Genomic DNA, 13,720 nt, shown 5'->3' on the forward strand with positions numbered 1-13,720 from the left:
AAGTGCTAAAGAGATTTAGTATGAAAAACTTTAAAAAAGAACTTTTATCCCTTAGGTATGGTATTCATCTTTCCAAATAATGTGTCCGACTATATCTAAGGAAGTTTAGCGTATGAGTAGAATTCCTTATGTCTCAGCCATAGGGAGTCACATGTACGCATGCTATGTACTCGACCTAATATTGCTCTTACTGTGTATGTCACAAGCAGGTATCAGTCAAATTCAGGAAAGGAGCACTGGATAGCTGTGAAGAACATCCTTAAGTACTTGAAAAGAACTAAGATTTATTCTTAGTTTTGGAGAAGATTTTGAGTTATGAGTCGAGGGGTATACTGATTCAGACTTCATGTTGATTTGATGATAGAAGTCTATATCAATGTATGTGTTCGCATGCAATGGTGGCATAGTCAGCTGAAAGAGTTTCGAGCAACCCATCATAGTGGATTTGATCACAAAGGCTGAATATGTTGCTACTTTGGATGCTGCAAAGGAAGGCTTTTAGTTCAAAAAGTTCATTACGAAGTTTGAAGTAATGATATCGGATGCTATACCACTTTATTGCGACAACAATGGAGCCATAGCTCTTGCTAAAAAGTTGAGATTTCATCAGAAATCAAAGCACATCGAGCGATGGTACCATATCATACACGACCATCTCAAAAAAAAATATATCGAAGTGCAAAGAGTAAACTCCACAGACAACATAACAGACCCGCTGATAAAGCAATTGAGTCAGTCAAAAATGAAAGTCCATCTTGAGAAGATGGTACTTAGATTAGTGGTCAATTGGCTTTAGTCTAAGTGAAAGATTGTTAGATATATATCCTAGAAGTCAACATGGCTAATACATTGTAATAAATCTAGAATATAATTTTATACTTAATAATTCATTGATTTGATCAATAAAGGCAAGTTTAATTTTTATTCAAGTGTAATGTGTCTTTGAATCGTCCATGAAATTAATATTTCGACACATATTCTCAAAGTATTGAGAATTAGAGATATGTATATAATTCTTAAATATTTTCAATCATAGTATCATCATGGGGATGGTAATCAATCCAGATAGACTGGCATATAGATCATTTTCTTCGGGATAGATGAGTCTCTGGTCTATAGTGTAGAGACACTGAGCGATGAGTGTGAATAATTGTTAGAGAACAACTAGTATCGAGCATGACCATACAAGAGATCACTTAGATTTCTACTCGATTGTCAGTGATTATGTCGATGCTGCAGTTGTATGAATGATCCTTTGACCTATAATAATATGACTGCTCACAGTGAGGCTGCTGGAGTTTAATTGACATATAAACATGATCTCAATAAGTCTTTGTAGTGGATGTTGGTGATCATTAGTCTACTATAGAAGTAGGATGTGCATCTAGATAGACTCTATCGATCTTGATAAGAAAAGTAGTCCTATGGAATTTGAGAGGTTAAGTCCAAGAGTCTATAGCCACAGCAGTGTGATTGGTGAAATTTTTTTTATAAAAATCATAATTAGACTTAAGCTGATCGAATCTATCATATGATAGATGATGAGATTTGATGATTTATCTATGATCTGCCATCTAATCAGGACTTACGATAGAGAGATTGAATCATATGTGAACTACACCTTAAGGTTCTTTTTCAATTTTGCTGGGTCACTACTACATATTTAAGTGTCACTAGTGAATAGTGAGAGCTCATTAAGGTTGCTCAGGATCGATAATCCTTGATGAATTAGAGTGAAACTGTTCTGATCATTGAAAGGAGTTTTAATAATGCTATGATAAAGATTATTGTATATTCTCTACCAGATAGAATTGAACCTATAGGGTCATGTAATAAAGAAATTAGATCTGGAATAAGCAATTGGGCTTATGAAGTCTCAATTGAGTTTAGAAAAATTCTATTGTGTTAAGGATAACTTTGCTAGTACATGGTTAAATCCAATTTTCTCTTTGTATTTAAATTTTTTATTTGATAAGATTAATTTAAATTTAGTTACTTGCTAATAACCTAAATGAATTAGATTCATTGGGCTCCAAGTATTGGGTGCCTAGGATTTTGAATCAAATGAATTAAGGGTTCAAACCCTTAATTAATTTTTTTGATAGTTTTGATTGGGCGCCACTTGATTTGATCAAGTTGGGTGTGCACACACTAGAGAAGACGTGTCAACCTGATTGGGGCATCCCATGGCAGCCATGTGGCATGTGTATTTGTGGGTGCAGGGCTTCAAAAGTTGGCATCTAAAGGATCTTCTAAAGAGGATCAAATAACTAAAAGAATAAGATTCTTAATATAAATAGGACTTGTATTAAGTGGTTATTTGAATTTAAATAAGATTCAAACCTTATGTCTATTTAAAGGGACCTTCTCTAAGGCTCCTTAGCTTTGAATTTTAACAGTCCATGCCTCCCTTAGAAGCTCCCCATGCCCCCTCTATCTTCTCCCTCTCTTCTCCCCTTGAAGTCCAACATCCATAGTGTTGGGCGTCCCACTTCTTTACGCCCAAGAGGAGCTTGGACATCCCTTTGCTTGTTGATTTTTCAGTCCTTGATTGCTTCCTAATCAAGAGAAGAAAAGCAAGAGAAGAAGAGAAAAAAAGATCAAAGAAAGGATCAAACAATTAATCGCAATCCAGATTTAGTTCAGATTCGCAGGCTAATTGTTCTTAGAGAAGAAGGATCAATACCAAAGAGGGTTATTTCAAACTGATCCTGAGTGGATATCTATAGAGATCGAGCACTTGCACGGCTAAAAAAAAATTTACTCTCTTTCAGATCTAGATTTGAAAAAAAAAATTGCAAAACATGTATGTGATTCAATCACATATTCAATTTCAGCAAAAAATTCAGCATATGTTGAATTTCAGCATATGAAGTAAATCTTTGTATTCTATATTTTATACATTTATGATTTCGATTAAAAAGAGTTTTAATCTTCTATTCTGCCGTATTATTTAGAAAAAAAAAATTGAAACATGCATGCATACCCCGACACGAAATTCTAATAAGTCCTTAAATTATTCACGAAAGTGCTTGATATTTATGTGAGAAAGTACAATTTTATTTTGGGAATCAATCCATGCTTTTAGCTTTCATTCCATAAAGACTTGATTATTTGTTCTATGTATTTCTAGTTTCATACATTTCTGTTTAAAAAGCAGAAGGTTGAAATCTTGAGTCTTTTCTATTATGATGATAATTAAACAAATTGAATAAAGAGGACATTTTGTAATGACACTCCAAGTAATAGACAGAGGACTATCATTTTGATAGAGAATTTGTAATTTTTACCGGTGATAGTTGTCACTACTAAAAGCATTTTAAATAATCACATAAACATTGTTAATCAATTAGTTTTTTCTAATATCTCAAAATATCTTAGTGGTTTTTATAGGACATAAAAATAATTAAAATAAAAATAATGAAAATTTAATAGAATAATAAGATAAAGAGGCAAGTTGCTTTTCACTAAACTTGAAAGATAATAAAGTGATCCTAATAAGAGTTCATAAGTATACTGATCTACATTATCATAAGTGTCACATGAATCTTGCTTGGCATTCATGATTAATTATGATATCATTTCAGCATAGGACCTGCAAAGTTAATGTAGAGCTCTAAAGAGATTAATGATTTTACATTGGCACTATGGATATGTTTCGTACTAGAGGGCCTATGATCATCCAATTTGCCTTCTCCAAGTGCATCCACAATAACAGACCTAACTTAAGCTCATTATGTAGCACAACTAGACACTTTTGATACCAATTTTTTTTTCTTAACAGGAGTTGTCAATAGGATGTTTCCCTCAATGTTGCTTGGCTGATCATATTAAATTAATTGTCACTACAGAAAAAAAAATGATAACCTGATTTAATATTGCCGATACTAGAAGGAAGCATCGATAATTTTTAAATAGCGCATGTGTTTGCCGATGCTTATTAAATGTGTCAGCATATTGCGACGTTTTAAAGCATCGACAAATTGCGATGCACAAAAGCATCGACGGAAGTCATTATGTGTCGTTAAAATTCAACTCCTCTGATACACCCCTGCCTTCATCCTTCATGCCCTCTCCCTCTCAATCATCGATCTCCATCTCGTCGCTGTTGAGTCTGAGTGAACTGTTGCCTCTCCCACTCTCACACCTCCATAAATCCACCACCCCTCCTTCTGTCATGCCTCTATCCCTTATTCCCTCCATCTCAAACTGAGAAGAGACCGAGAGAGAGAAGGGACAGAGAAAGACATGGGAGGAAAGACATGAAAGGAGGAGAAGAAGACGACAAGAAGAGAGAGAAAACCTAATTTGATCCAATCAAGAGAAAGAGAGAGTAGGAGGAGGAGGAGGAGAGGGAGATGAGAAATCGAGGGTGGCGGAGGCGGCAAAGAGTGCGACAGCACCGGCGGAAGGGATGGTGAGCTGGCTGAGGACGAGCGTGGCATCGACCTTCTTCACCTCCTTGGAGTGCTGCTCCTACATCAACCTCAGCACCACCAAGGATGAGGGTGACAAGGAGGAGGAGGCCAAGGACCACCCCCTCATGCTCACCAATCCCGTCACTTCCGACTCCCTCCACAGTGACCATTCCGAGCCCTCCCCCATTTGATCTCTCATTGATCTGATCATTGGTTCTCTATTGTTTCCTCTAGGGATCGCACAATCTATGTCTTGTGTGTGATCATTATGCCGATTTGATCTGTTTTTCTTGTTTCTTGCTTGTTTGTGTTGGTATATTGAAGAGAAGTAGAGAAGAGAGGAGGAGGAGATTTTCTGAATTTGTATTTTAGATTTAGAACTTTGTTTCAAAGCTAACAACTATGCCTTTTACAGAGGTTGAATACGACTCTAGAAATTTTCATATTTAATGCCTAGGAACTAAACATTCTCTTAGATAGAAGATAATTGATTTAGATTTCTGCGTACGAAGCTAAGACTTCAACTTCCTAGACAATGACTCTTTGATTTCTTGACTTGAATTATGATTTCCAAAAATTCTAGAGAATTCTAGGAAAGTCTCACTTCTCAACACTCCTCCTTGAGACTTTTTCTTATCATTCCAAGCTTTGCTTTCAGGAACTCAAATTTGATTTTGAGAAGTGCTTTTGTAAAAATGTCTGCAAGCTAGTACTCTGATTGACAATAGACCATCTTGACTTCTTTATCCTGCTCTGCATCTCTTATTGCATGAAACTTCATTTTCATATGTTTTATTTTGCTGTGACAAACTGGATTCTTTGTAATAGCAATGGCAGATTTGTTATCAACATTTACCTATGTAGTTTCAACTTGCTTCTGGCCCATATCTTGAAGAATTTTTCTCAGCCAAAGGGCTTGATTAACAGCTGTAGATACTGCAGTATATTCTGCTTCAGCTGTTAATTGAGCAACAGTATCTTGCTTCTTTGAAATCCATGAAAATACTCTTGAACCAAGAGTAAAAGTATAGCCAGAAATGCTCTTCATGTCATCAGCTAAACCTCCCCAATCGCTATCAGAATAGGCAATCAACTTTACATCGGAACATGGCTGGAACTATACACCATAATCTGTAGTTCCCCTTAGGTACCTTAGTACCCTTTTTGCTGTACCCATGTGAACTTCACTTGGCTCATTCACGAAACTTGAGAGCAAACTTGCTGCATACATTATGTCAGGTCTAGTTGCTGTTAAGTAAAGCAAGAGAAGTAAAGAAGAGAGGAGAAGGAGGAGATTTTCTGAATTTGTATTTCAGGTTTAGAACTCTATTTGATCTGATTCTCTTCAAACTACAGCCACTTTGAGTTTCAACAAGAGCCTTGAACTTCTTGAATGTATGAAAAATTTCTGATCTTTCTCCCATAAAATACACCCAAGTCATCTGAGTGTAATCATCAATGAACAGCACGAAATATTTGTTATGGCTAAAGGATAAGGTCCTTTGAGGACCACAAATGTCCGTATGCACAAACTCCAATTTCTTCTTTGCTCTCCAAGCTTGTTCACTGGGGAAGGGTTGTCTATGTTGCTTGCCAAGTTGACAAGCTTCATATAAATTAGAACTTATGTGTATTGAGGGAAGATTTCTCACCATGTTTTTCTGATGAAGAATATTTAGTGCACATAAATTATAGTTACCATATCTCCTGTGCCACAATCAGGTTTCATCCATGGATGCTTTGTTTGCATCTACAGTGGGATATTTCCACTGTAATGGAAAACTTTTGTTCTCCATCGTGGCTCTTGCAATTTCTTTCTTTTCAGAATCATATATGATGCAATAATCATGCTCAAAGGTATAAGAATATCCATGATTAATTCATCATCTGAGTAACACTAATTAAATTCTCATCAAGATTTGGAACTAGGAGAACATCTTTGATGAATTTCGTACCTTTTTTTGTCTGGATAACAACGATTCCCTTGTCTTTAGACTCTACTAGTGCATCATTTTCCATCCAAATTGGAATTTTGAATGAAGTGTCTAACTCGCTGAAAATGTTTGAATTATTTGTCATGTGGTTTGTGTAACCACTGTCAATAAGCCACCTTCCACTGTTGCTGGATTTTGCTATTTGACATGCATAAAATAGGTGATCTTTCCCTTGGTTGCAATCTGAAAAATTTGCTTGTGTGCTGGATTGGCCCTGATGAGTGTTTTAGTCTTTCTTCGACCAATAATTCTTCTCAATATAGCCAAATTTTTTGCAACTACAACACTGAGGCTTTCCTTTGTTCCAGCAATCCTTCTCCGAATGATTTGTTTTCCCACAAATGCCACATGGTGGAAATTTTCCTTTCTTCTTAGGCTTTTGATTCTTGGCACCATCAACACACTCTCTGTTGCTTGTGCCTTTATTGAATTTCCCCTTGCCTCCTTTTTTCTCTGTCTTTGATTTGTTCTTTGATTGAAAAGCACCTTCAGATGGACTTTCTGGATTCTTGCCAAGCTTTTGTTCATGTGCTAATAAGGATCTAAATAACTCAGTTGGATTGAGTTGTGTCAAGTCCTTGGTCTCTTCTATTATAGTGACTACTGAAAAAATTTTTGAATTAGACTACTCAATACTTCTGGATAATCCTTTGATCGGAAATTGTTGCTCCATAAATCTGCATCTGATTTACAACTTCCATTATTCTGAAAGTGTAATCTTTGACACTTTCATTTTCTTTCATCTTCAGATTCTCAAATTCTTTTCTCAAAGTAATGAGCTTGATGATCCTCACCTTGTCATTACCTTGAAACTCTTCCTGGAGAATACTCCAAGCCTCCTTTTGCTGACGCAGCCCTCATAATTTTCAGAAAAATTGTGTCTGCAACAGTATTGTGAATGAGAACTAAGACTTTGATATCTTTCAATTCATCCTCATTCAATTTTCTTAGTTGTGCTTCTGTGTACTGAACTCCCTCTTGTCTTTGAGCAATGCCACTCTCTAGTATCTCTCATAGCTCATTAGCTCTCAAGAAGAGCTTCATTTTTGTGCACCAGTAATCATAATTGTCTCCTCCAAATATTGGACGTGCAGGTACAGTAATATTTATGGAAGTGGATGTGAATGTTGGAGCCATACTTCAATGCAATAAGAATTTTTGTGTTTGATTTTTCCGGCCCTTAAGATCAATAGAGCTCTGGTACCATATGTTGGTGTATGGAAGGAAGTAGAGAAGAGAGGAGAAGGAGGAGATTTTTTGAATTTGTATTTTAGGTTTAGAACTCTGTTTCAAAGCTGTAACTTATGCCTTTTACAGAGGCTGAATACAACTCTAAAAATTTCCATACTTAATGCCTAGGAACTAAACATTCTCTTAGATAGAAGATAATTGACTTAGATTTCAGCTTATGAAGCTAAGACTTCAACTTCCTAGACAATGACTCTTTGATTTCTTGACTTGAATTATGATCTTCAGAAATTCTGGAGAATTCTAGTAAAGTCTCACTTCTTGACAGTTTGTTTGGGTACGCGATGTTGAATGTTCCATGCTTTGGGATCATAGTCATGTGCTAGGTTAGGGACGACGCATCTTAATTTGGATTAGAAGTTCCTTGATTGATTATTTCCCTGTGATGCATGTTTGGGTACGCCGTCACATGGGACCCGGGGCTTAGGCGCACCTGGGTCTCCAGCCCCATCGTCGTCGGCGCCGGTCCGTCCGGCCTCGCCGTTGCCGCCTGCCTGCCGACGCCGGAGTTCCCATCACCGTGCTGGAGAAGTCCGACTCCGTGGCTTCCCTCTTGGCAGCACCGCACCTGCAGCTGCCTCAAGCTCCACCTCCCCAAAGAGTTCCCCAAGTACCCCTCCAAGGAGCGGTTCCTGGCCTACATGGAGACCTACGCCGCCTCCTTCGCTATCCATCCCCAGTTTGGGACGGAGGTTTTGAACGCCGAATTTGACTCGGCGACCGGGGGGTGGTGAGTCCGGACGTGAGGGGAGGCGCTGGTGAGCCGGTGGCTGGTGGTGGCGATGGGGGAGCACGTGGAGCAGGTGATGCCGGAGACATAGACGGCTGTGTTCGGCTGGCGGGTGATCCACACGCAAGACTATAAGTCAGGGGCTGACTTCGAGGGGCAAAAGCTCTTGGTGGTGGGTTGTGGGGATTCTGGAATGGAAGTAAGCTTGGATCTCTGCAGACACAATGCCAGGCCTTATATGGTGGTCAGGAACACCGTGAGTCGCTTATCCTGTTCTTTTGCTTCATTTGTTCACAGTTTTCTATGGATACCTCTTCCTCCATGAGTTCACTATTGAAGGCACAGGAAAATCTTATTCAGAGTCAGATTAAGGTAACAAACTTTGTGCCAATACAATCTACAGGTATTGTTGTCTTGTCATATTGCAAGCCACAGTAACTGGTATGATATGATACTGTAGCAAAATCCCATATATTAACTTCAATGAGGCGCCTTGCTGAAAATAATTTGGTACATTTTTGCAAAGCTCCTGTATTGATTCCATGTTGGAATAGAAATGTACATATGAACATTATTGGGTGGATATCTAGCCAAGACACCACCTCCCAAGATCTTTTCGGTACTGCACGATGCAGCAGAAAAAAAGAAGAAATAAAATAAAAAACAATCAAAATACGTATATCAGCCATAAAAAAGCTCGCCTCCACAGGGTATGCAAACTTCACTATGAAAAAAAAATTTTATAAGAGGAGATCTCACCTTCAACTCTCGTACACTCAATTTTTCTCTCACAGAAAGTTCTCCCTAACAAAAACTCTCTTGGAAAATCTCCTGAAGCGACCGCTGTTCGTTATCCAAGAGCCTTCTGCTTCTTTTCTCTCAGCATCATGCAGCTTTCTCTCTCCTCAGATCTCTGATCTTCATGCCGCATGGAAAAACACGCCACACCCCCTGTTCCTGTGCACAAGCCCTTTTAAAGGGCTTAAACATCAAATAGAGAGGGATTATGAGTCCTAAATAAAGTCAAATAACCCCCTGGACTGTTGGATCAAGATCGAGAGCCACCCACGCCGTCCGATCACGCTCTGATCCACGGAATAGTGCCGTGGACAGCAAGAAACATATGCGAAATGCCCAAGCGGTCCACGTGTTGGGCGGTGGACCACCCGATCCACGGTGGACCGGAGTACAAGCCCCAGGCGTGACGCTTGGGCCGAGGCCGCGCTGGGCGCCTAGATCCGGGCCGCACCTCGCGAGCCCACGTGTGGGTTGGGCCGCGCGCCCCACCGCCTGCGGCCGCGCCGGCCAGCCGCCGACCGCCGGTGGTCCTCCGCCACCTCGGATCTCATGCCGACTTCAAAAGCTCGTATCTCCTCCATCCAAGCTCCGTTTGAGATGATCTTGGTCTCGTTGGACTCCATTTTTCATCATGAACCTCGTTGTGGACTCAATGTAGATCGAATCTTGAGATATCAAATCCTAATAATCTCCATCTCGAATCGATATTCGGCTTCCTCCTAACTCCGAGAGCTTTTGGATCTCCTCGCCCCCATGCTCTAGGGCAATCGCCTGCTGATCATGGATGGGCAAACATGGGAGTCGAGCAAGGCCGCTCGATCCTATCTCCATCGTATGCTATTTTCCTTCTGACCTGTGACCTACTTGGGGGCATCATCCTGCAGCAATAGGAATCTCACATTGCGACGTTGCCTCTCGTCCCCCCGAGTCTCCTGTCTCGTGCTCAATCCACCTCCATCTTGAGCTTCACCTCACTTTGGGCTCCGCTTGGCTCTCGAAACTCCACCTCGCATTGGGCTCCCTGTCAGGTAATAATATCCTCTGCTCCCCTTCTTTCCCTCCAGCATATTCCTATCGCCGCATAGCACCCTCAAGATTCTTCCACCAGCTATCATTCTGTAGCCTCTCGAATCCAGTCTGCTAAGTGAGATAAGATTCTGTCTGAAATCGAATATGTATCGGACCTCTCCCAATCTCTTCACTACACCATCATGTGTCCTCCAGCTGACTGTTCCGATGTCTCTGATCGCACAGCTCGATCCATCCGGCAGTATACAGTGCCCTCACTATTCTTTAGGGAGTCAAACTGCTCCTCTTTGCAACATACATGATGGGTACATGCAGAATCTAATATCCACTACTGGAAAGAAATAGATACCTCGTCAGATATCTCCAAAACATCTCCATCTGAATCACTGTCGGCCGTTGCTACAGCAGCCACTATCCGATATTTGAGTTGAGGGCAATCTCTGGCTAGATGCCCCAACTCCTCACACTGATAACACCTGATTTTGCTCAAGTCCCTCCTGGACTTGGACAGCCCTCGTCGCGATCTCCTGTCACTCCGTCTACCGCCTCCTGCTCCTCCAAAAACCACCAACGTTGAGCTACCCCGACCTGAGCTCGAAGCTGAGTTCTCCCTCCTGAGAACATCATTCTGGAATATCACCGCAGTGATCTCGTCCATCTTGATGGTGTTCTTCCCCACTAGAAGAGTAGTCACCAAAGACTCATACGAAGGTGAAAGCGACGCTAGCAAAACCAGCGTCCTGGTCTTCTCCTCAACATTCTCACCAACGTTGAGGAGGTCGGTGAGGATCTTCTGGAAGTGGCTGAGATGCTCCTGCACACTCTATCTCTCAGCCATCCGCAGCTGGTAGAACTGCCTCCAGAGGAAAAGAGTGTTGGTGAGAGACCTCGCCATGTACAACTCCTCGAGCTTCGACCATAGCACCATCAGAGAAGTTTCGCTCAGCACATGGATCACCACCTCATCTATCAGGTACATGTGGATGATACTCACCGCCTGCATCTATAGCCGTTTTCAATCTCGCACCTCCATGGTGATCGGCTTCTCCTTGCATAAGAGAGCATCGATCAATCTTTGTTGGATGAGCACGTCCTTCACCCTTACCTGCCACAAGGAGAAATTGCTCTTACCATCAAATTTGTTAATCTCCATCTTGATTGATCCTGTCTTCTCCATCTTTAGTCTTTCTCACCACCACTGCAATTTGTGTCCTTATACCGCCTCGCTCTGATACCACTTGTTGGGTGGATGTCTGGCCAGGACGGATGTCTGGCCAGGACACCACCTCCCAAGATCTTTTTGGTACTGCACGATGCAGCAAGAAGAAAGGAGAAATAAAATAAAAAATAATTAAAATACGTTGATCAGCCACAAAAGGGCTCGTCTCCACGGGGCATGCAAACTTTATTATGAAAAAAAAATTTTACAAGAGGAGATCTCACCCACAACCCTCGTACACCCAATTTTTCTCTCACAGAAAGTTCTCCCTCACAAAAGCTCTCTCTCTTGGAAGACTCTCTGAACCCCTGAAGCGACCGCTGTCTGCTGTTCAAGAGCCTCCTGCTCCTTTTCTCTCAGCGTCACGTGGCTTTCTCTCTCCCCGGATCTCTAGTCTTCACATCGCACGGAAAAACATGTCGCACCCCTTGTTCCGGTGTACAGGCCCTTTTAAAGGGCTTAAACATCAATTAGAGAGGGATTAGGAGTCCTAAACAAAGTCAAATAACCCCTGGACCGTCGGATCAAGATCGAGAGCCACCCACGCCGTTCGATCGCACTCCGGTCCACAGAATAATGTCGTGGACCGTGAGAAACATCTGGGAAATGCCCAGGTGGTCCACGCGCTGGGCGGTGGACCACCCGGTCCACGGTGGGCTGGAGTATAGGCCCCAGGTACGGCGCCTGGGCCTGGGTCGACCCACGCGCACGGGCCAGGGCCGTGCCCGTGCTGGGCTACTGGGCCCGAGCCGCGCCCCATGCACTGACGTGCGAGCTGGGCCGCGTGCCTATGCTGGGCCGTGCGCTTGCCTGGGCCGCGCGCGTGGGCCATGCGCCTGGGCCGCACGTCCCGCTGCCAGCGGCCACGCCGCCGCCAGCCGCCAGCAGTCCTCCACCGCTTCGGATCTCGTGCCAACTTTAAAAGCTCATATCTCTTCCATCTGAGCTCCGTTTGGGGTGATCTTAGTCTCGTTGGACTTCGTTTTTCGTCGCGAACCTCGCTGTAGGCTCAATATGGATCGAATATCGAGACATCAAATCTTAACAAATATTTTGATTAAGAACAGAAATAGGGCTTTGTTCTCAACCAGCTGCTTGTGTTTTTAAATCCACTGAATGAATCTCATATACTATTGTGATGCTCATTTTGGTTTGATTGCTTTGTTCTTTTTTTGCTTTCTCCATGTAGTGGATTCCTTTTGTATCTTGTGGTTGAAACCCTTTTTTCTCTCATTTCTTTGCCAGTTTCTGCAAGCCTGGTTGCAAATTCTACAGCAGCAGCAGAAGGTGGATCATAAGGTAAACAGTGGAGATGCAGTTCCAGCTACCACTGATTACAAGGGAAAGGCTGTTGCTGCATCCAATTCTTCTGCATCTATAGCTGATTGTGGTTGGCATGGGGAGACCGAAAATTTTGGCACGGATTGAAATCCTGGAGAGATGGCTGGGAGGGAGTAAGACATTCAAAAATGAAGTAGCGAGCTCAGCTTGGATGAAAGTATCCAAGCTTTTAATACAGAAATTCATGTTTTGAAAGATTTTTTATGTTGTTTTGAGTGATTCCTTGTGTATATCGAAGCTAGGTTGTACATACTGACCTTACAATCTCAATCCTAGCCGCATTGTTCATCCTTACACTGAATAAGATTTGTTCACAGTTTTCATTTGCTCACAGTTTTCTCTGCAAGCCTTACTGGCCAGCAACGTTTACCATCTTATTGTAGTCACCTTGTAGCCACTTTTTTCTTGCTGCCATAGTTTTAGATTAATATATAATAAATTGCCGACGCTTTTAAGCGTCGTTATTTGTTGTGTGTCCCGACGCAAAAGGCGAGTATCGGAAAAATTGGTTTCCACTTTGCATTTACCGACATTTTTTCAACGCTTTTGATAGGATCGGTAAATTATTTTGCGACGCTTAAAAGTGTCAGGAATTGCTATTTTATGCATCGGGAAAAATCAATGTTGCTGTAGTGTGTGCTAACCTGGTAATATATATTTTGGAGATTACCTTATAGTGTCTTTTAGAGCTCTAGGTTTGTTAATTCTGTTCCATATTTTTTGCGATGTCATTCAACCTAGTAGTGACGATGATATCTAGTCATGTCGTCATATCTTTGGTGTCTCCAATAGAATGGAATTTGTGGAAATTCGACATGAAGAATGCAATAGTCCGCCCAGCAAAAAAAGAATCCCTAAGCTTAAAACTTCCCTTGCACGAATCTTGAAGCATGGAAAGAAACAAAGCAGGGGAAGGAAGACTTCTCTTCTCCATTTCTGACTA

Source organism: Elaeis guineensis, chromosome 3, assembly GCF_000442705.2.
Source record: "Elaeis guineensis isolate ETL-2024a chromosome 3, EG11, whole genome shotgun sequence".
Classification (NCBI taxonomy): Eukaryota; Viridiplantae; Streptophyta; class Magnoliopsida; order Arecales; family Arecaceae; genus Elaeis; species Elaeis guineensis.